This window comes from Podarcis melisellensis (assembly GCF_964234715.1).
Source record: "Podarcis melisellensis genome assembly, chromosome: 1".
In the NCBI taxonomy this organism is placed as follows: domain Eukaryota; kingdom Metazoa; phylum Chordata; class Lepidosauria; order Squamata; family Lacertidae; genus Podarcis; species Podarcis melisellensis.
Window position 1 is genome coordinate 40,290,596 of NC_138528.1, and position 23,197 is coordinate 40,313,792.

Sequence of the window (23,197 nt, forward strand, 5' to 3'; positions counted from 1 at the left end):
CCCCCCTCCCTTTTATAGGGTGGTTCTTGGTTTCATTGACCTTGCTATGCCTGTCATGGGGTCGTTCGCCTTTGAGCGGGGGCCTGGTAGGAATTTTGCCATTGGCTGATTGGCTGTGCCATTTGGTTTTTGCCTACTACGTAGCAAATCGTCACAACTTGTAAGGTTGGCGGTTAGGCATTGGTTAATTGGTTCTTGGAGGGGTAAGTGCCTATCCCTCCAAATGATGCGGAAAGGGAATTCCGTTAAAGGAATCCAGGGGCTTGCCATTCTTTCGTCCTGTCCGTGGAGCCGGGCTTGGGCCGTGCAAGCCCCACCGGAACATGAGGGTGAGAAGTGTTGGATTGATTCCCAGCCTCATTTCTCACCCAATACTTGTTTCCCACGCTGGCTTATGGTGGTGTCCGGAAGTGCCAGCTCTGTCCTTTGGGGGCAAGGACAGATAGTCGAACCAATGCCTAAGCAACCACTCACAATTTTGTATTTGAATAAAGTTGTGGCCAAAATTATGCCAAAAACCTTAAACAAAAAATTGAAGTGTGAAGTGTGAATTTTTTGGGGTGGCTGTGGGACTCAACACGCAACCAGTTAGCATGACAGTCTTCAGCATCCTATCTAGAAATGAAAATTTAAAAAATCTGTGGGAAACTCTCAGACCCAATAACTACCTATAACATTACTAGTTTAGATGCCTCAATATCTGGTGCAATGAAGATTAGCTGAGGAAGCAGGACTAACTCAAGCAGTCATCACTAGAAATATTACAGTAGATTTTCATGGTCATTACACAGGAAGATTGGTAATTAAATTGATTTAATTTTCAATTTTCCTCTGGAAGGGTAAATCGGTCTTGCATTAATTAATAGGTTAGGATATTCTTATTTTCAGCTGCCATCCCAAGTTAAGCAAATAAAGGGTAGCTTGGAATGATCAAAGTACAGTTAGTTCTGAACCAATTGGTGTGGGGACACTTGAAGCAAACAATGCCACTCTTGTGAAATGAGAATCTTTTGTATTTCATATGTAGGTAAACCAGGACCTTGACTAAGGCAAATATTGTTACAATAAGTTTTGAACAGAAAGTTACCGTACTCAGTATTTTACAGAGGACTCTGTAATGATTACACATTGGGAACCAATGTTGGTGACTCTGTAATGATTACACATTGGGAACCAATGTTGGTGAGGCAAGCTCACCTTAAAAACCTCCATTTAAACTGATTATGAAACAGCTGGACTGCAATATATTAAGAGTTTCAATGCTATCGCTTGTGGAGTAAACCAAGGCGAAGATTCTTTTAGGACATTATATGTGTGAATTGGCCTACCAATGCAAAGATGTCTGTGTCATAAAAATTGGTTTTGTGAATTATCACTGTTTATGTAATTATCACTATTTGTACTTTTCTACCTTCCATTTACCTTCAACTTTTTATAGTCCCCCTTCCCCAGCCATTTGTAAATGTGTCTGCGACCCAGGATAAAATTTCATGTATCTTATAAAGTTGAGTGTAGTCCATGAAAGCTTTGGCGATAGTAAATTGGTTAGTCTTTAACGTGCCACAAAGTCTTTGTACATTTGGATGCTAATGCAACGGGGATGTGGGTGGCGCTGTAGTCTAAACCCCTGAGCCTCTTGGGCTTGCCGATCAGAAGGTTGGCGGTTTCGAATCCCCACGATGGGGTGAGCTCCCGTTGCTCAGTCCCAGCTCTGCCAACCTAGCAGTTTGAAAGCATGCCAAAAAGTGTAAGCAGATAAATAGGTACCATTCTGGCAGGAAGGTAAACAGTGTTTCCGTGCGCTGCTCTGGTTTCACCAGAAGTGGCTCAGTCATGTTGGCCACATGACCCAGCAAAAATGTCTGTGGACAAACACAAGCTCCCTTGGCCTGTAAAGCGAGATGAGCGCCCAGAGTCGTTTGCAACTGGACTGCAACTGTCAGGGGTCCTTTACCTTTACCTTTTAATGCAACACTAATACCAAACAGAGGGACGCGGGTGGCGCTGTGGGTTAAACCACAGAGCCTAGGATTTGCCAATCAGAAGGTCGGCAGTTTGAATCCCCGCGACGGGGTGAGCGCACGTTGTTCGGTCCCTACACCTGCCAACCTAGCAGTTCAAAAGCATGTCAAAGTGCAAGTAGATAAATAGGTACCACTCTGGCGGGAAGTTAAACAGCGTTTCCGTGCATTGATCCGGTTCACCAGAATCGGCTTAGTCATGCTGGCCACATGACCCGGAAGCTGTACGCCGGCTCCCTTGGCCAGTAAAGCGAGATCAGCACCGCAACCCCAGATTCAGTCACGACTGGACCTAATGGTCAGGGGTCCCTTTACTTTTCCCTATAAAACCAAACAGGTATTCTACAGTTCTGTTCTTTTCTGAGTCTGACCCAGCAATGAAGCTGTGCTGCAAACCACTAAGACCATGAACAGAAGGGAGGGGAAGAAGGAGAAATGTGGGGAAAGAGGGGAGATGGTACAATTATTGTCTCCACACAGCTTCCCACGTTCCTATAGTTCAGATGTTTCCCAACGTTTGGGAAACATTTAGGGTTCTGAGGAAGTGCCATGGGTGCCAGTCACAACATGGCAGCCAAGGTGTGTGTGGCATAATACAAAATGACTGCCACATCTGAAATAGCACATCTGATTTTCACTAGCAGAACTGCTTGGTTGAATCTGGTCCAGAGACCTTTTGAAGGTGCCATGGAAGGCTCCTTGTCATAGGTTATTTGTAGACACCCATGTGATTTATTAGCTTTGTTGAGTCTCTAGCTTAGAACTCTTGCTGTCACTTTCACATCTTCAACTGACTTCTCAAATCTACCTGTGGCCCTTCCATCTGTGGCCATTGCCCCACTATCCTTTCCTCCCTTTTGCCCTGTATAATTGATGCCACAGTAGCTTGTCGTCTTTTGACTTGCAATATCATGTTGCTGTTGCCCCTCAAAGGTAATAAATTATGTCACCAGGCACAGAGGTATATTTAGAATAGCTTGCAATATTTTAATTTAAGGCAATATGGTTTCATACTCATAGATAAAGAAAGTGATTGCCTAATATCATCAGCAATCAGCAGAGAATATGATTCTGAAACTTGGGAGTTAAATATTATAAGAGCAATTCAGAAGAATAAAATGATGCTAAGACCTGCTGCAAATTACATATCAGAGAATATGACAAAGCATTTCCACAAGATCCATGGCCTCATTTTTTCTATTTTTGTCTACTCAAAGCTGACATTTTCTTAGAAACCAAAATGTTTCAAGTCAGATCTTATGTACAAATAAACAAGTAGATGTTGACCTCATGCTGCCTATGACAGGAATGAAAATGGATTCAAAGGAGCAGTAATGAAACGAGAGAGCCTTGCCATTTATGTTAATGCCTCAAAAGTCCTTCATTCCTTAACATTTGAAATATACCAAGTGTGCTGCTTAATCCTTATGGCTAGCTAACGGCTTGCTTGAAAAAAACTGTTGGAAAGAGAGTACATTTCCAGCAATGACATTCAACACAGTTTAACTACGTTAATGAATACACATTTGATTAAACATGTTGAAAGAGAATATTTAAATAGAATTCGGTACAAGGAAAGTGTAACTAGGGAAAGGCAGAACATATTCTACACAGCCACAAAACATGTATCTGATGGCAAAAAAGGCTCTGATTTGAAGGGGACAAGAAACTGCTAGAAAAATGAATACAATTTTAGCACACAGTCATACTTTAGTGTGTCTACTTTGCTCTGATCTTCAAATTGGTATGAATCCACACCAACGAAACCTGTGCTTCTGGTGTCTTAAATACAAATGTTGGACACTTAAGAGTGGTTCATACATCTAAACATTTTGGAACAGCCCATCAACTCATATAGCTCCAGAAGATATTTTTTTCTTTTTCAGCCTATTCTCCCTCTGCAAAAGGTTTTCGAATGGACCTATACATGGCTCATTTGCTGCTGAGCTAACTATGGAATTTGGATTATTTTAAAAGAGAATTGGACAAATTATTGGCGGATCTGGTTGTCCATGGCCACTAGCCATGATGGCCATGTAATGTCTCCAGTTTCTGAGGTTTACAAGTGAGGAGAGTGCTGGTGTGCTTATGTTCTGCTTGTGGGTTTCCCATAGAACATCTGGAAGGCCTGTGAAAAGAGGATGCTGGACTAGATGGGCCCTTGGTCAGATCCAACAGGGCTCTGATTCTCATTATTATTGTTATTAATTTGATTTATTTGCCTGCTCTTCAACTTAGGATCCCAGGGTATGTCACAGTAATTTACTAATACAATATCCAAAGCATTTAAAAAACAAATTGCACGTATTGTTGTATGTTCTTACAGAGTCTTGGGAGTGACACAACTATTATTTAGAATGAAGTGCAAGAGGTGGGGGATGGAGTGCACCAATTTTTGGCGTTGCACAGGGCAGTGATGAAATCTGAGACCCCAAGGTCTGTCACAGGTCAGCTGGAACCAGTCAGAATTAAGACTTCAGGAGGAGAATAAATAACCACTTCTTCCATCTCCCCATCAATTCAGATAAACAAAAAATGCTGGTACTTGGCCACAGAAGTAGCAGTGTAGCCCAGCTGTCCATTAACACCAGATCAGAAGTGGCAGGGCTGGCTGTTAGCTCTTGAGGGGACATTACCTTTTGCCATTTAAAGCAGCTGCTGCATGATAGCTTCCTTAAAACCATGTGTGCTATTGGACCGCATTCTTGTCCCTATGGCTTTGTAAGTCAAGAGTGAGGAAAGAGCAGTCACAGTTTAGACTTGTAAGCCAAAATAATAATAATAATAATAATAATAATAATAATAATAATAATAATAATAATAATAAAATGTATCTAAGCAAAAGGTTAGTTTTAGTCATCTAAATGGTCTATCAGTATCAGCTGCATTTTGCAAACTTGACTATCACTGCAACATCAAGGGAGCAAGAGAGGAAAATCCTTATAAGAGGCATTCCCTTCAAGGTTATTCTATAGAAAAACTGCTGAAGGGTATGTTCTTTTTATACTGAGATAAACAAACCAATGTTAGGAATGTTTATACTGTACCTGTTGCCAAGAAGAGATGATTATTCTAGTATAGATAAAGCTTGAATTCCACACACACAAAAATTCATTACAGATCAGGAATCTTATCTTTCCAGTCAATAATAAATCAGAGCTTTGCCTGGGGGGGGGGGGACTGTTAAAAGAACAGCAAAAAAGGGCAACCTTCTCCCTTGAGCTTTGCAGGTAAAAATTTAAGTGACCTAATAAAGCCTGCAACTGGCACAGTATCATTTATTTGGCTGCCCAGGAGCCTCCCTACAAGTGCTTTAAAATGCTGTAATTTTTCCTGTGGGAGTCTTGCCTCCATGGAAACATAATCCAGCTCGACTTCAAGCATTTTTCTCACTGCACAAGAACCCACCCACTTACCTGCTTTTAATGGTGCCAGTTACTTTTGGAACAAATGTATTGTTGACTAATACACTTATTTGATCCAGAGGTTTTATGTGCTTTGGTTTTCCATGACTATTTTTGAATCACATTTTCATATTTCTTGATCCGGCATAGGGGAATTTAATGAAGACCTAACAAAGATCAGCAATCAGATTGCATCCATCATCCTTTGACTGGTGTATTACTAAGCAGAGTAAATTGTAATGATGACATTGCATCTAATAAAGATGTGCAAGCCTGGCATTTGTGAAGATGGAAATACAGTTGTAAAGTGGACAATTAAAACTGTATGCACAGAGGACTCTTCTTCATGAATTCAGATGCCCTGTTTTTGAATGCATTGAGAAGAGCCAATCACAAATACAGACATACACACTGAAGTTTTTTTTTTTAAGATAATACAATGAGTAAGCACATGTCAGAGGCAGTGCCACCTCCACACACACACATGCACATTTCTTGGGCTGGGACCAGAGATCCCATGAGCGTGTTGTTCATAAGATCATCCCATTCACAGAAGGGCATGAGGTTATTTTTGCTAATTCCCCCTGTGGTCCCTTTACCCAACCCCAAATCTTCTTTAGACAGTTGGGGGCTCTTCCGAACAACATGGGAAATGGCATAGAGGCCATAGGGGGAATTGGCAAAAATAGCTTCCATCCTCCATTCAGCAAGATTCTGCTTGATCAAACACACCTCCACAACTGAAGTAGCCTATGGATCCAAGCCATCTTATGCATGTTTAAAATGTCTGAGAATAGCCTGGGTCACAAATAAATTCTGGGCTTGGAATCGGTCCAGATTCTACTACTATAAATCTTCATTCCTGTCCACACAGCCCTCATGTGACATGTAACAACTCCCTCCCTATGTATATGTGTTGCTGAAAGCCAAAAAGCAACTGTGGCTTGGGAAGAGACTCAGAGTAGGCCTATTGGGTAAGTGAGAAACCCTTTGTGTTCCCATTGAAAGGCTCTGTGGGGCATGCATCATTGTGAGTGGTCAGTCTGTCATTTATGGTGTTTGATTCAACCCTTAGATTAGAAGCATGCATCCTATGTTATTTGAACAGGATTGGTAAAGTATTCACTATAATAACATATGTAACATATTTTTCGCCCCATAGGGCGCACCGGCCCATAGGATGCACCTAGCTTTTTGGGGGGGAAATAAAGAAAAAAAATTATTTCCCCCCCCAGGCATGGGGCTGGGGCGGGGGAAGCCCGAGCTTCCCCCATCCTCCAGAGCAGGCTGCTCTCCGCAAGCCGTGGGAGGGCTCCCGTGGCTTGTGCAGAGCTACCCGAACTGGGGCGCGACTGCTCAGCGTGCCTGGGCTTCGGGAAAGAGGCAGCTCTGCGCAAGCCGTGGGAGCCCCGTGCGAACTCCTGCGGGCTCCCAAGGCTTGCGGATAGCTTCCTGAAGCCTGGAGAGGGAGAGGGGTCGGTGCGCACCGACCCTTCTCGCTCTCCAGGCTTCAGTGAAAGCCTGCATTCACCCCATAGGACGCACACACATTTCCCCTTCATTTTTGGAGGGGAAAAAGTGCGTCCTATAGGGGAAAAAATACAGTAGCTTGTATTGTACAGCTGAATTTTGTGTACATGTGCAGCAGTCAATCTCTCAGCATTCAACTCATATATGTTTGAATTGATATGAACGCTATGTGAGTTTGAGGTTGTAGTTGTGAGTTTGAGGTTGTAGTCGATGAGCTTTCCCTTAGATGTGCTTGTGCAAGGAAATCATGTTGACATCAGAAAAGGTTCACCACTCCAACTAGAATCTCCCTACCTCTCAAAGGGTGCTAGAACTTCTGTTGATCATATTTATATGTTCTTCTAATTTGCAATATGCTTCACTATCTTTAGCAGCCAAACGAGATCAATAGAGGCTTTTGTGCATGGAAAGTGCCTCCATGTGTACACCTAAAATGGAGACAGCCAATTTTTCATTTTAGCAGCAGGTATTTGCACCACATGGGGGGATGCTGCTTTTTTTGGTGGGAGACTTTTCAGGGGGTATGTGGAACAGCTGCCCAGAAGGGAAAATCAAGTGTGGCACTTTGGATCCCAGTCCTTGTGTCCATCTTCATAACAGCAATCTTGCATGGCGGACCTCCAGCTTATTCCATTGTAGTCTGAGGACTACTTCACAGGTTCCATGTTTATATGTTGGCCTTTGAGGGTCCCAGATCAAAGTTCAATTTCTATCTGCTTAAATCACACCACCAAAATGAAGGCTGAAGGCTAGGTTGGGATCAGAGGTGGGGTGGGAAGTGTTAGATATGCAAATAATAAAATAAAATCCATGATTAATGTGGAACATAGATTTTGATCAACTCTAAAATATTTGTGGTGGGTTTTTCTACTTCTTGAAGGTCACATCCTACCCCTTGCTAGATCATGAAAATTCACACTGATTTTATATTCTATCAGCCCTTTTCTCATTCTGCTTCCGCTGGCTGATCAATTATAACTGCTGATTTCTCTTACAATCCTAGTAATTTGAATAAGGCTTGATTTGAAGAGCTATTGAAATCTTCCATACATCTGGGCTTTATTATATTATACTTCCATAATGAAGCTATTTTAACAACTTTTCTGAGTCATTGTAATGTTCTCTTCATATTGAAATGAGGTTGTATTGCATGAAACAGATGCCTAGCATACCACTGCTAATTATGTTTGCTTGGAAGTAAATTTTGTTGTTTTAAAAGGTATCTTGTCTCAGAAGAGACAGTGTGATGTAGTGGTTAGAGTGTTGAAGTAGGATTCAGGTGACCCAGATTCCAATCCCAATTTTGTCATAAAACTCTCTGGATTATCTTGGACCAGTCACTGTATCACAGAGTTGTGAGGATAAGCTGGGAGAGTGCCACATATACCACATCAAGTTCCTTAGACAAAACAAATAATTTGAAGTAGGTATCTGAAGTATCATGGTCTCAATTTTTATAAAACCCAAATAGATAAATCTTAGTTGGTAATAATTAATGTGATAGTCAGTATTAAAAAAGGCAAGGGACAGGAAGAGTAAAAATGATACATGGGTTACCAGGACTGATCCTGGAGAGGCTGTCTGCATAGAACAGCTGTCCACTGCTATTTTTTTTAATAACATTTTTTTTACTTTTAAAGAAATGGAGGCAGAAATTTTTATTTCATTTAAGGTAAAAGGTATATATTCCCTTCAAAAACAAAATCAGCAAATGTGCTGTCTTCAGGTGCTGGGTAGCCAGCCTCCTTGGTTTTCTGCACTTGAATTAAAGCTCAGGGAAGACATCATATGATAATTCCTGCCAATGGGGTTTTTTTGGATCAGGAAGCAAGAGCAACCAGGGAGGCTGCAGAGAGATGTATAAATGTTTAATGGAAAGAAAGAGACGTCCAGCACATCAGGTGGCTGAATGTGGGGTATATATTTTTCTAGCTTCTTTGCAAGAAACAGAAGCTTATTTCACAGGAGAAGAAAACTTTTGCGAAATTTAGTAACTAGTTTCGTCACAGCACTAAGTCTTTGCCATACAAGGAGCAGATGTCTAGTTTTGGCATCAGTGAGTAAACACTGAGCAACAGGCTGGTTGCCAAAACTATTTACTGGCAGATGGTAAGAGGCTCTAAGTTGGCATCTAAGGAAACAACTTATTGCAATCTCCTCATCACAGCCAATGATTGAAAATTAGAGGAGGAAATCCTTTGGGACTTTCCAGCAGTTACACATTGGCCTCTTGCCGAGAGCCTTTTTTTACAGTAATCATTCCAGTGACGGGGTGTGTGTGTGTGAGAGAGAGAATATGGTCTTTAAAAGGAAAGATAGCACAATGTTCTGTTCAATTAAACAACTACTGTCCATGGGACTGCAGAAGAGCTTCAGGTACAGGGCAGTCAAGTCTGGTGCATGAATTCCAACATCTTCCCATTAGAGTAGGCCTCATTCTGTTAGGCTGCAGTAGTATGGTAGTCTCACACACAAACACACACAAAAGTTTTGCCCTGTCCCATCCTCTTGGAATTTGTAATCAGGCTTTGCTCCAAAAGCCCTTTTTATAGAGAACACAAAAGCCCTTTTTATAGAGAAATATTGTTGTTGTTGTACCCCTGCTCGTACGGGCCAGTCGTGTCCGACTCTGGGGTTGTGCGCCCATCTCGCTTAAGAGGCCAGGGGCCAGCGCTGTCCGAAGACACTTCCGGGTCATGTGGCCAGTGTGACAAGCTGCATCTGGCGAGCCAGCGCAGCACACGGAAACGCCGCAATAGGTCATACGGAAGTATAATTTATTACTGTGTGGAGCAGAGCTCTTCAGTTTGGGCACCTATATTTTGGATGAATTGAAGTAGGAGGAACTCCCTAAATCCACCTCCCTAAATCCACCAGCGTCAACCTGATGATCAAAACACATCTATGTGTTTTGAAACTGCAATGCTGGGGGAGAGGTGTAACCATTTCCCCATTGTTTTACGTTTTGCTTATTGTTCATTCTTCAGCCCAAATGAAACATGTTTCAACTTGTGTGGGAGAATCACAGGTAACCACTGCCGAAATAACCTAACCTGAAATCACTCTGAGCAGGAGGAAGAATTTAATTCATCCAAGTAATGGCAAGTACCCACTGATGGTGCTTCAGGCAGAAGAGAAGAGGTTCTAAAGACTTCCATATACTGCAGCAGCAGATTGTTCATTTGTTTAAAACACTTATATTCTGCCTTTTACCCCTGAAAGGCGTTCAAAGTGGTGAATGAAAGATTGTCATAACAAAAATCACACTTAAGGCTGCTATCAGTGACAGAAATACTGTAGCATGGTGTCCCTGTAGTACCAGAATCATTCAGCTGACACGTCCTGCCCTCGTCCTTCAGCATTTGCCTACTAGGTAGCAGAGGCTGCTGGTAACCTCTGAGGCCAGGAGAGTGGTGCAGAGGAGGTGGATCTTGTTGAGCCCATAGCAGAGGCAACCCTTCCCTTGCCGTTGTTATGTTTTTAATTGTCTTGAATTGCACAAAGCCTAGAGAACGTATTTTCTGAAGCATAAATATCATGCATTAACAAATAAAATTTCCCAGTTGAAATCACATGCACACACACCACAGGGCAAGTCTATGGGACAAAAAGCAGCTTTCAGAGGGTGGTTTTCATCTGGAAGCTGGCATAGGGGGAAAGGGCTAAACCCCCTTTCTCAGTGGCATGGTCTCATACTGAGTTCCTGAGGTGATCTCCTGTGGCTGCCTCGATCTTCTAAAGAAACTGCAGGGCACCCTGTTCAAGCACCGCCCACATCACTTCTATTTTGGCCCAAGGCATGTGGCTCACTAATTGCTCTATTAGCGTGGAGTGTTACCTATTGACTGTGCTTGCTGCTTTATTGGTTTTACAGCTTTTATTGTTAATAAAGCTTTGAAATAAGTATAAGGACAAACATCTGTCCCAACTAAGCACTACATAGCAGTTTTCAAGAAAACGTACTTTAAAGTTAGCCTAGCAACAGCGGACATAGAAAACAGCCCCCATTGTCTGACAGGACTGTGACGTCATTGCTCTCTTCCTCCAGTTACGACTTCTACATGTGCACTTTATTCTATTGGGGTTTTGGTCATTTGTTGTTAACCTTTTGTCACTTGTCCACAAGACCCTGGGAGGCCTGAAAGTAAGTTGAAGTCCTTTAAATGGCATGAAGATGGAGACCCCGTTTTTTCAGCTGCTGTTACTGCGTTTCTGGAGTTCAGTTCAGTATGTTTCTCCTGCCTTTCTTGGTTAATCTGCTGCCATGTTTTGTAGGCTACTAAGGTATAGACACATCAGAACTTTTGAGGATGGAGAGACAGCAGTTCTTATTTTGCTAGAACATTGGCTCAGCCATTGAGGACCTCTCTCTTTCTCTCTTGCTCACCTCTGGGGGGGGGGAGGGGAGTGGTTTGGTATCATAATAGTGTGATGTCATAATCCTGCCAGCCAGTCGGTTATATTCCCCATCCTCTCTGGCACAGCAGTATTCAGGTAACTTTAATGAAAACTATAAAAGCTACAGCTACAATTCTTCTTTCTATAGGGGAAAAAATGACCAAGTAACAGTTGACAGTATACTGAATTCTTAAGGTTAGGAGCGATCTCCATTGTCTGGTTGTAGTTAGCTCCAATTTCCTGATGCAACATATTCCTTATAGTTCTTGTAATAGTAGGAAAACATTTAGAACAAAATAAGTTTTGGCTTTTATATTCTCTTTGTACCCGAAATGACTTGTAGCTGAGCAGAATTTATTAATCTGAGTCTCTTAAGTGCAACATTGCTGCGTTTAATAGTTTGTATTTGTAGCCTTACACATATTTCCACTTCTTTGTATGCTTCAGATTCAGCATGCAGTTTTCATATTCTGTTGTGTATTTTGGAATGCATATTATCTCACTAATAGCCATTGTAGTGTTTCTTTTTAACCCAGGCCTATAATAATGAGAATCTGTTCACTTCTTTTGATGGCTCATGTGAAATAATTGTCAACGAAGTAGAGTTGGAATCATTTGTTATTCCACTTAATACAGCCTTGCATTGGCTAACATGTATCCCAGCAACGCTGGCAATATAAATGAGGATGTAAGGAGGGACTAACCCCCCCCCCACTGCTTCTTGAATTTGCATAATATGTAGATTCTGTGCAGAGAGTTAGAATATTTTACAACTCTATACCCAAGGATAAAAAAATCACACAATCTATTATGATTTGGTGTTTGTTACACCATCAATAAACCACCCTCTACTGTCAGACCATGATATGTCATGATGATCTATAAACACTTACCCATGTATGACCTGCCTTAGTGCCATCTTACAGGGAAAACATCATTTTATTTAAAAAATGGATGATGCCACTATTACTGCAACCTTTTTAGGAAAGCCCATACTTTTATGGATCCTGAAATCAAGTACACTTTTAAGGCAAGTGGTATTGAAATATCAGCTTCCCATAAATATCAGCTGAATTATTATTTTTTACAGAATGTTTTATTCAAATGCTGTATTTTAGATTCAAGTACAATAAGGTTGGCTTTAAAAAAACCAAAAACCCACATGAATAGTTTTTGTTTTTTTTAAAAAAGACTCAAAGTCTTGTAGCTAAATCCATTTCATGAGAATTTGATTGAACCACCAATGCACCAGGAATTAGGTGCAGTAATGTTCTGTACCCAAAGTACACAAAAACAGTCACATACCAATAAATCAGTAATTTCCCCTCTATGAGAAAGTCAAGAAGCCCTATCTATTTCCTCCACTGGCAGTCTACAAACATTTTGCCATGCATTAGGAGATCACTAACCTGCTAGAAAGCAGAGTGAAAAGAATGAGGAGTTAGGGTAAATCCACATGATATGTTAATTACATGGGTAGAACCACTTAAGTTCATCCACGTTCTCCCATTCACACGCAACCATATGCCTCCCTACATACGCACAGTTGTTTAAATCTCCCTTCTCCTTATCTCTCTCTCTCCCTTCTTCCTCCCTTCTCTTTCCCTCCTAATGAGGCAATTAGGCTTAGAAAAATAGCCACATTCACACAAATGGAAATTTTAAAAAAAATACTAAGCTGAATTGCTACATGGACATGCACACATTTGTTTGTTTGTGTGCTTGCAGTTCATGGAAAGGGAAGGGTTAAGCATCCCTACCCATTGGCCACCTCCCCCCAACCCCCCCCCCACTCTCCTGTGCTGCAAGTAGTCTTCAGTTGCTGTGTGAAGGGGTGGGATAATAATGGAAGTCAGATTCAAAAGCCTATGGGCTGAAGATTCCCCATGCTTGGCCAAGGGGGTGTGGCACTACCATCTCAATAGAAAGTGTTGGCAGGAATGGCAAATGCTTTGTTACATCTTTCTACCAACACATTTGGTGTCCTTTGTTGTCTCTTGTTTTTGACTTTGTTTTTTAAGACAGCAGAAAATTGGGGGGGGGGTCCTGCTTCTCTTTTTTACTTCCATCTTTTATTCCTTCCTACATATAAATTACACTACTTCATAGGAATCTATGAGAACATCCCAATGTACAGAGCTTGCCTTTGCATAAACCGCATTAATTGAGTAGAATATTGTGAACAGGGACTGTAAATGAAAAAATATGACACGTTCAGATCTGTTTCCTTTGTTCTGTGTGTGCCAGGGTTTGTTGGCAAGTCCCATTATGTTTCTACAGCATTATGGACTGCACTTTTATATGCTTTCTCATTGAACTTTGAATGTACACTCTTTGTTTATTTTAAATGTTGTAAAGGGGGAAAAGGCCACTGAATATGAAAGTAATATAGCTTATCCTGGACCTACAGCAATCCTAATCTAATAGTGCATATTTCCCCCCCCCCCAAAAAAAAAACTGTCATGAGCCCTACAGCACTGTCAAGATTGGTCTGGGGTGGCAGGCTCTGACAAAGGTGGAAGAAGCATTGTGGAGACGGGTAGCTGAACTGGGGAAACGGGAGCGGGGGAATCTCCCTTATCTACTCGGATTTCAATCACTTTAGAAGGGGAGAGCTGAGATGCCTGCTCTTGCCTTCAATGTTCTTGTGGAGTTGGAAGCCTGTGTGGAGACTGAGGAAGGCGTTGATCAACTGTGGGGGAGGCTGAACAGGAGGCTGCAGTGGCTAAACAAGAACCTGAGCAGGAGGTATCACCTTCACAGTTGGGAGCAGACTCGTCTGCCCCAAAGTAGTGTGTGCTTGCAATCCCAGTATTTCCACAAGCTGAAAGAGTCTCGTGAGTGAGCACGTCACGCCTCAACTTTTAAGGCTTGGCAAGAGTGGTAGGGAAACTTGTTGGGACATCTTCGTTGCTTCCTTCCAGTTCTGAACTTCTTGCCCAACTCCTGAATCATCATGACTCCTGAGCAATGTGTCTGCTGCTGAGCCTGTACTGTTACCTGACTCAGTAAGTGTATGTGTTTGTGTGTTGGGTAGGAGTCAGGACAATAAGGTAAATTTCCATAGTATTTAATATAGTTTATTGTAAAATGATCTATTTGTATAACATACAAGTGCAAAAATTACAAACGTACAGTATATGCAAACTTAAATGCAATAAAATTTGGATTGAGGATCATCTGTTATATTGCTGGTATCACTGTATGTCCCAAGGAGGTAAAAATCTATTGTCAAATTACTATTATGCAGTGAAACATGGACATGAGCTTGTTCAGTGAACTTTTCATAGCAAAAAGAAGTTCAAATGGTGAGAAAGGGATTGAAGGATGTTAAACAAAACTAGATAATGCACAGAACATTGTCTGCCTCAGCTGGTGTAAAATTTGAAGCAAAGAGAAGTTGGCCTTTCCAACAGTGTTGTGGAAGACATTCTAGGGATGGGAAATCTGTGGCCCTCCAGATGTTGATGGACCCCAACTCCCATAATCCCTGACCTGACTGAGCCTTGCTGGCTCAGGCTGATGGAAGTTGGAGTTCAAAACCATTTGGAGAGTCACAAGCTTTCCAGCCTTTCCCAACTTGGTACCCTCCAGATGTTTTGGACTACAGTTGCCATCAGCTCCATCCAGCATGTCCTAGGTGCAGGGATGATGGGATTAAGTCTAAAACGTTTGATGGGCCCCAGGTTTGGGAATTCTTCTCTAATCAGTACTTCTCCAGATAGACCAAGGAGAAGGTATTCCCTTCATATACCACTGCCATTATAATCGGAACATTTGTGGGGAACAAATAGAGGTGGAACTTTGCCCTCAACATGCTGCTATCTAATAGGTTTATTTTTAGTGTGACTGGAAAAATGAGCAGGAGGACCCTGAGCTACTGGGACCTCCTCTTTTGTCTGGCAAAGTTCTCCCCAGCCAAGGTGTGAGACTAATTTAGAGGGCTGATAATGGTTGTCTCAAAATCAAAGGGGGGCTTTACAAGCTCTAAGATCATTCTCTGGCCCATTCCAAGCCTTTCCCCATCACTACCCATCTCCTTTTCCCTTCCCCTAAATTGGTGGTGACTCCATAGCAGTATTGCAGACACACAGTGAGATTAAAAGACGAGTTATTTCACAACAAGGAATTTGGCAGAATACTGAGAAGGTAAGTCCTGAGGAGGAAGGGTGTGTTAAGAATTGAAATGTCTTTCCTCAAAGAGAACAGATACCTCATGCCCTTTAAAATACCGCAAGTGAAGCAATGTATTCAAGTCTTGTGCCTATAATCTAAGTCATGTACAGATCATCTGCCATGTGCCATGCTAACTATCCGTGAAAGATTGTTATGGTATGAACAGTGAGCAGGCAAGTGCAATGGCCAAATGTCAGCAGAGCCTTTAAGTAACCAATTGCTTGTTTGTAGTTGCTGACCGGAGGATCTCTCCTTATGAAATATTATTATGATGCCTGCAGTAGAAGCTTTGTCCGGATAATTCAAATCACTTTGTAAAACTTGGCCCAGTCATCAACTGTTTCTTTTGTCTCCCTGTCCTTTTGGCTCCATGGCCCGCAGCAGACCCCCTGCCCAGGGTAGCCAGATGAAGGGGGGCGGGGAGAGAGAGAGAGAAGAGGACAGGGTCCTGCACCTTTAATAGATGTAGCTGTGCAGAAGATGGAATTACAGCAGACTTTTCTCTTTATATGTTCCAAATCTCCCCATTCTACACTGCCTTTCCTCCCCCGAGACTTTCTTCCACTTCCCAAACTCCATGGAATATATGTTTAATTCACAAGCCCTACCTACACACAGCTCTAGATCAGACCTTGACCTTCAGACCTCCATGTCTGGCCCTGGGGGCTTTTCTCAGCCACACCCCTTTCCAGTCCACACATGCTTTCCTCAGGCTTTGCCCCTTACCATCCACACCCTACTTGATTGTGTCCTTGAACTATGAGAATGCCTCTTGCATGGCTGGAAAGAGGATGGAGGTGTGTGTGTGCATGAAGATATGTAGAAACCTCTGACTTCTATTGCACTCCAGCTACTTTGGCCTCTGCTCTGCTGGTATGTGGTTCTTGTAAGGTTGAGAACGCAGCCCTCAGGCCCTCATCTAAGGAGGCGTACCTAAGACCTTGTTTGAGAGCTTTCCTAAAACTTTTGTTCCAGACCTTTGTCTTTGCAAGCCTGTGCTTTATGGTTCACTGCTTACTCCCCTCTCCTTTCGTTTATCATTCTGCTTCTGTGTAGGAGAGACTCTGCCTCTTCTTAACCTTCTCTGGGGGCTAGGGGAACAGGGCAGCTGGTTTTTGAAGGATGGGTAGGGGTGACCTTCCACGCTAGACTCTTCTGGCATTGATCCTTCCCCTCCTGTAATTTTTTTTCTGAGGTTGTTGCTTGTCTTCTGTACATATAGATATAATTGGTGTTTTCGGGAAAGGTACTTAATTGCACCATTGAATTTGCCTGACCATGATTATGCTATGAATAATGTGATTCAGCTTGCTGTTATTTTCAGAATCCAAACTAATCTCAAAACGATTTGTTTTTGTTTTTTAAGCTCTTGTTGATGAAAGCTTGAAAATCTGTAGTCTTTATGTCTGCTGAAATCCAGAAGAGCCTAGAGATCTATCGTCTGCATTGCACCTACCTGGGGCTCCAAATTTTTGCTGCTAGTATTTTTTACATCCCCAATCATTCCTTTGTACTGTAAATTTCTGGAAAGAATATAGTTTCGTTTTTATTATGAATTATACAAATCATTTTAATGTTTTGTATTTATTATACAAGAACAGTTTCAAGGATAGTTTTTACATCAATTTGCATGCAGTAGATGAATTGTGTGCCACAGCCAGTATGTGGACGATAACTCCAGTCCTTGCCCTTGCAGAGACAGACACCAGCATTTGCTGGCAGTAATAATTAGAGTCACAAATTGCCAGAAGCTGGGTACTTCAAAAATTGAAGTGGACACAAACTTAGCATTTTGGCACATTTTGCCTGCACTTAGAAAGGCCAACTGATCTCAAATGAAGAAGAAATAATTGATCTAAAAGGTTCATCTTACAGAAATCACATTTTGTGTGTGTGTGTGTGTACCCTACTCTTAAAAAAATCTGGTATTAAGTTGAATTTTTTACTTGAAATAGTTTTGTTTAAGAGCTGCATATGGGGAACATAAAACAATCTTTAGTTTTTAATTTTGCCATTCATAAAGACGTCAGAAAGCACTTTGATGTGAAGTTATATTAACTGGTGAAAGATGGAACTGTACAGAGAGGTGTAATGATGGGGCTAATCTAAATCTAGCAGCATTGCTACAGTAAGGTCTTCCTTGCAGACCTTCCATGTTGCATATCCTCTGCAACTGATTCAAAATGGCTTTGGCAATTGGCCCTATATCTCTGCTCTTCCCCTTTGCAGCTTCTTTCAATGCTTGAAGTGGCCAAGGGTTATTTTGTTCTTTTTTTAAAAAAAAACACCTTGAAATGAAGGCTCTGGTGCAGCTTACAGCAGAACAAGTTTGTTCATGCCTGTTGCCTCTGCCTACACTTCCTAGAAGGATTTCAGCTTCAGAAGGACTCATTTTAAATATATGTACCGTATTTTTCCATGTATAACATGCCCCTGTGTACAAGACTCCCCCTATTTTGGGGGACTCCAAATTAAGAAAATGGGGGGAGATTGCCCAGAGTTGCTGAGCTCTTTTTAGGAGGGATTGCCGAAAATCACTCACATGCCTGACCTCCGCTGCCACTTGCACGCGTTGCAGAAGCCACCAGTTGTCTGTCCCCTCACTAGAAGAGGAGGAGGAGTTTGGACTTGATATCCCACCTTTCACTCCCCTTAAGGAGTCTCAAAGCAGCTAACATTCTCCTTTCCCTTCCTCCCCCACAACAAACACTCTGTGAGGTGAGTGAGGCTGAGAGACTTCAGAGAAGTGTGACTAGCCCAAGGTCACCCAGCAGCTGCATGTGGAGGAGCTGCCAATTGCCTGCCCAATTGCCGCAGCAACAGCCAATCAACACTAGCCCTTGCCGCAACCACCAATAATACGCCCAATAGCCACGGACAATCTCCAGCTTGTGGCAGCAACAAATCCAACGTCCCCCCATGCATTATCCATGTATAAGATGACCCCCAATTTTTAACATAACTTCTTAATAAAAAAGCTTCGTGTTACACACAGAAAAGTACGGTATATAAAAGAATACAACCTCCCTTCGTTTAACCTTGTACAGTTAAAAGTGAGCAGTATACCACCCCTACTCCACCCTGAGGGGAGATGAGCAGAGTGACCACAGTGTGCATGGGGGGCGGAGGGAAGCAGAAGGTACTGATCCAGGCCCCTTCAGACCTGGCGGGGCCTCTATCTCGTGTGTGTGACTGAGAATTACCCTGTCAGAAACCCTTGAGAGCAGCAACTGGCAAATAAGATTCAGCTAGAATGGACCGTTGATCGGACTCAGCGTAAGGCAACTTCCCATGATTATGATTATCTGTTGGCTGTGACTCCCAATTGTTGGAAATCACAGGTAGGGAGAGTTCCATTGTGCTTAGGTTTGTGGGATTTCCTAGGCTAGATGGAGCATTGGCCTGATGCAGCAGACTCTTCTAATGCTATTTTAAGGTCACCATGGAGGGCCTAGTATTCAGGGCCTCATTTCAGAAACTCTCCGTGTACATCAGATCAGAGTTTACTCAAAGAAAGTGGGTTCCCTGAACAAAGTTGAAATTATTCTGCTAACTTTCCTGCCAGGTGCAATAAGTGGAGTGCTTTGACACTGCTGTCCCAGCTGCAGAAAATATATTGGCCAATTGGTAGCTGGTCATGCATAAGCCACAAGCTCCAAAAAGGGCTCGGGGTGTTTCAGCAATGTACTCTTGGTTCATTCATCACAATTCCTTTAGTTAGGCAAAAACTATACTGCAACTCTCAAAGTGTTAGGTAATGTCAAGGACATGGGTCGTCTTCTTTAGCATTTCAGGATACATGGGAACAACGTTTATATACATTATATACATTTTGAATGTCATGTGTATTTCTGTGAACTTTGTTGTTAAATAGCTTTTTAGTTACATTATATTTATCTAGATTTTATTATTTTGCTGTTATTAAGAGCCCATAGCTCGGTGGTAGAGCCAGGTTCAGTCCTTGGCATCTCCTGTTAAATAGACCAGATGCTGATAAAACATTACATCAGCTTGTTTTTAATGTTTGCTTTTATCAGTATTTTTAATGAATAATTTAGGCTGCTTTTTCTAAACTGCTTAGAGGTTTTCCGTCAAGCAAACAGTATATACATTATGTTAAGTTAAAAACAAACAAATGGTAGGTTCTGGAAAGACCCCTGTCCAAGACCCTGGAGAACTTCTGCAAGTCAGAGGAGATGATATTAGATAGATGGAAAACAGTATAAGGCTGCCTGTGTATATTTATTCAGGTATAGCTATACCTATGTATAAATGAGTGAATACACTCCATGCAGAAAACAGGGATTTTTGACATAGCAAAGACAAACTATGGCAGAAAATAACAAGGAATACCACAAAACCCTAGGCATACAATAATCCGCTTAGACCAGGATATACATAACCTCCCCCCAAAAGGAACCAAGCACTTTCTGAGAGCTGAAAGATACCCTTAAATTGCCAGTGCTGCTTGCCCATAAAAAAAAATTCCTTAGGTAGGCTTCAAATTCAGCTTTATTCCGCTTCTTTTTTTCAAGCAACGTTTGCTTTGATTACTGGCACCCAGCTGACAAAATCATTTAAATACTATATTTATCACACTTTGGGGAAATTATAAAAGGGACACATTTTAATTAGAATCTATGCATTGGAAATATATCACTAGAGCTTTTGCAGCTTTGAAGATTAGGATAACACACACAAAAAATTTAAAGGATTCAGTCCTGCGTTAGAAGAAATTTTTACCACTTTAGATATTGCTTAGTATTTAGATTCCTCTGTGGAAAGTGAATTGGATTCTTTGAATAAAAACATCAATAATACTCTTGGAGACCCTGCTAGAGAGAAGGAAAATGAGCTGGTGAATGTTCAGTTACTGGCAATTCCTGCTTTTATCTTAACGTACCATACCAAATACCAGTGTCATTGCAAAAGAGTAAGGCTTCTTCAAAGATTATGAGCAGGAGTCCACCATCATATTTGAAGTAGCTGCATATTGTTGCCAAAGGAGCACATCTTTCTTCCATCTTGAAAACTTCCAAAAAGTGGCACATGAATAAACCGTGCTGTACCATACCCAACACTTTGACTCAAAAAGTCTCCACTTTGGAAAGTGAGCTGGCACAGGTCTGGTCACAAAGGACAAAACAAAAAGCGTAAAACAGCAAGGTGTCATGATTTAGGACTCTGCTTACCCATTCTCAGGAGAGGAGAAGACAACATGTATAAAATATCAGACTAGGAGGAGGATTTGTCCTCAGAGCCAGTCTATGATGTTCCTGTTTCCTCGGGAGTCTCAGCACCAGAAGCTGGCAATGGCAGTGACTTTCTAACCTGAAGAGCTTGCATTGCTTTCCTCAGTTTCACGAGACCCTGCACTGTGGCCCAACCCTCAGCTTCCTCAAGCCACCAGAGCCAAGGACTAATAAAGCAGGCTGGGCTTCTTTGAGCTTTGAAGCTCCCCTCATCTGGAATAAGTCTAGCTGCTCCCTGGAAGCTGTAGTCTGGGTTCAGTCTGGGTTTACATAGTGGTTGAAAGAACATTCAAGCCTTCCTTGTCATAACATCCAGCCCAGGGGTCTCTTGGAGCTACCCAGGGTGCTGCCCACCTTGCTGGTTTACCCTTTGGAACTTGACCTCTGCTTTGCTAATCTAGAACTTATCCTCTGCTTTTTTCTTACCCTGCATTAATTGGAACCTGACCTTTGTTTGACCTGACCGTGACCTGACAATGCATCCTGAGCTGATATTAATAGTAATGTGATCTGTTGTCCCTAGAACCTTGCCCCTTAGCTGGACCCAGTGCTCAAAACCAATGCAAGCCTGCATTGGTTGTCCTCTCGTCTACATTGACCCAAGTGAGTGGTTCCTTCCTGCTCTCTAGTCAACAGACTTGAGACCTTTGTATACACACCCAGCTCCTCCACCCAGTTCCAATCTGACCAAAGCCTCACAACACACCCATTGATTGGTTTGCAAGAGCCCAAAGAAGAAAGGCACTGTTCCGAAAAGCATAATACCCATATATATATAAAACAAGGAAAATCCAGCCACATGCCACCCCACATCTTTATTAACTGAGCTGAGGATAACTTCCTTTTGTGTGTCTGCGAAGCACTCTCCTGGGACCACCCATTTTATAAGCTTTTTCTACAGCAAACCTATTGCTGCTCTAGCATGCTAAAATTTCCCTCAATCTTCATGTGGCCTGAATGTTGTTAGTTTTGCAGGTGGATCTTCTGGCTTCCTTAGCTTTAGATGAAAGACTGGCAAGATTCTTCTTCTTTTCTTGATTTGATTCCAAATTTCTGATGCAGTCTCCCTTATTTCCATCACTTCTTCAGAAGCCCAAGACTATTTTGCATGACCATGCTACCCACCACACAAACCCTCATATTTCTCCCTCTTTCTGGAAAACCTAATAGTTGATCATTTAATTGCTGTTTTGTCATACAGTATTTCTCTCAATAAAAGCTGTGTTTTACTTGTGTAAGCTCCCAACACACTTTAGAACCCTGATTTCCCCAGAGAATGACAATGGGGTGGAACTAGCACACTCATTCCCAGACCCCACCTGACTTGAAGAGGGATACTGTCAATCATTGTTATAGAAGAAAGGCAGCATTCAAAGCCATTGGGAAGATAGTGCTGGGCCCCCTCCACTAATTTTAGAAGCTTGTGTGGTAGATGAACTATTACTACCCAATCAGACTATACACACACACACACACACACACACACACACATTTAATGAAATGGTGGAAACAGTTTTAGTACAGGTGCTGAGAGAGAACAAGTATGTGAGAACAGAACACTCTGGTAGATGATGGTGGTGATGATGATGATGATGGTGATGATTTATTTATACCCTGCCCATCTGGCTGGATTTCCCCAGCCATTCTGGGCGGTTCCCAACAGAATATTAAAAACATGATAAAACTTCAAACATTAAAAACTTCCCTGAACAGGACTGCCTTCAGATGCCTTCAAAAAGTCAGATAGTTGTTTATTTCCTTGACATCTGATGGGAGAGGTTAAAAAAGATAAAACCCATGTGAGATGATTTGATAACAGGCAGGAACTGAAGAAATAACATCTAATTTATGTTAAGAGCAACTGTAATTGGTTTTCTTTCCCTCCACTTGCAAAAACTGTTTGAGAGTGTCTTAAGTAAGGAAACATGCCAGCTGCATTAAATAGATCCGTTCTGACACACTGCTGTGCTTTCCAACATTAGATTTGGCTATCACCATGATGTCACAAGCTGCGAGTCCGTGGCTCACACCACCATAACAGCTAGGGTAAACAGGAACAAATTTTTAACTACAAAAAAGGTGGGTGGTGGGTAGGAAGGAGCTATTTAAGGAAGAGTGCTAGAGTATTGAAAATCTGTAAAATGTACAAAATATAGACCAGGAGTGAGGGAGCTTTTCCAGCCTGAGGGTTGCACTTCCTTCTGGACAAGCTTCTGATGCCCACATGCCAGTTGGGGGTAGAACCAGAGGCAGACGTGGGCAGAGCAATGTAAATCAGTTTTACCTTTGTACCATAGGCCAGCTTTTACATATACTCAGTCACATGCCCTTTCCTGTCATCGATTCCGGGAAGCAACACTAGCTATGATGGCTATGCTCTGTCTTTGCTGTTGGAGACAGTATGGCTCCAAATATC

At 42.0% G+C, this 23,197-nt stretch overlaps 1 protein-coding gene across 1 annotated transcript in view; it reads left to right on the forward strand.

Annotated features, from left to right (window-relative positions):
* Nucleotides 1-23,197, forward strand: part of RYR3 (ryanodine receptor 3) — a 282,690-nt gene that overhangs the window by 22,633 nt on the left and 236,860 nt on the right. The window lies entirely within an intron of this gene.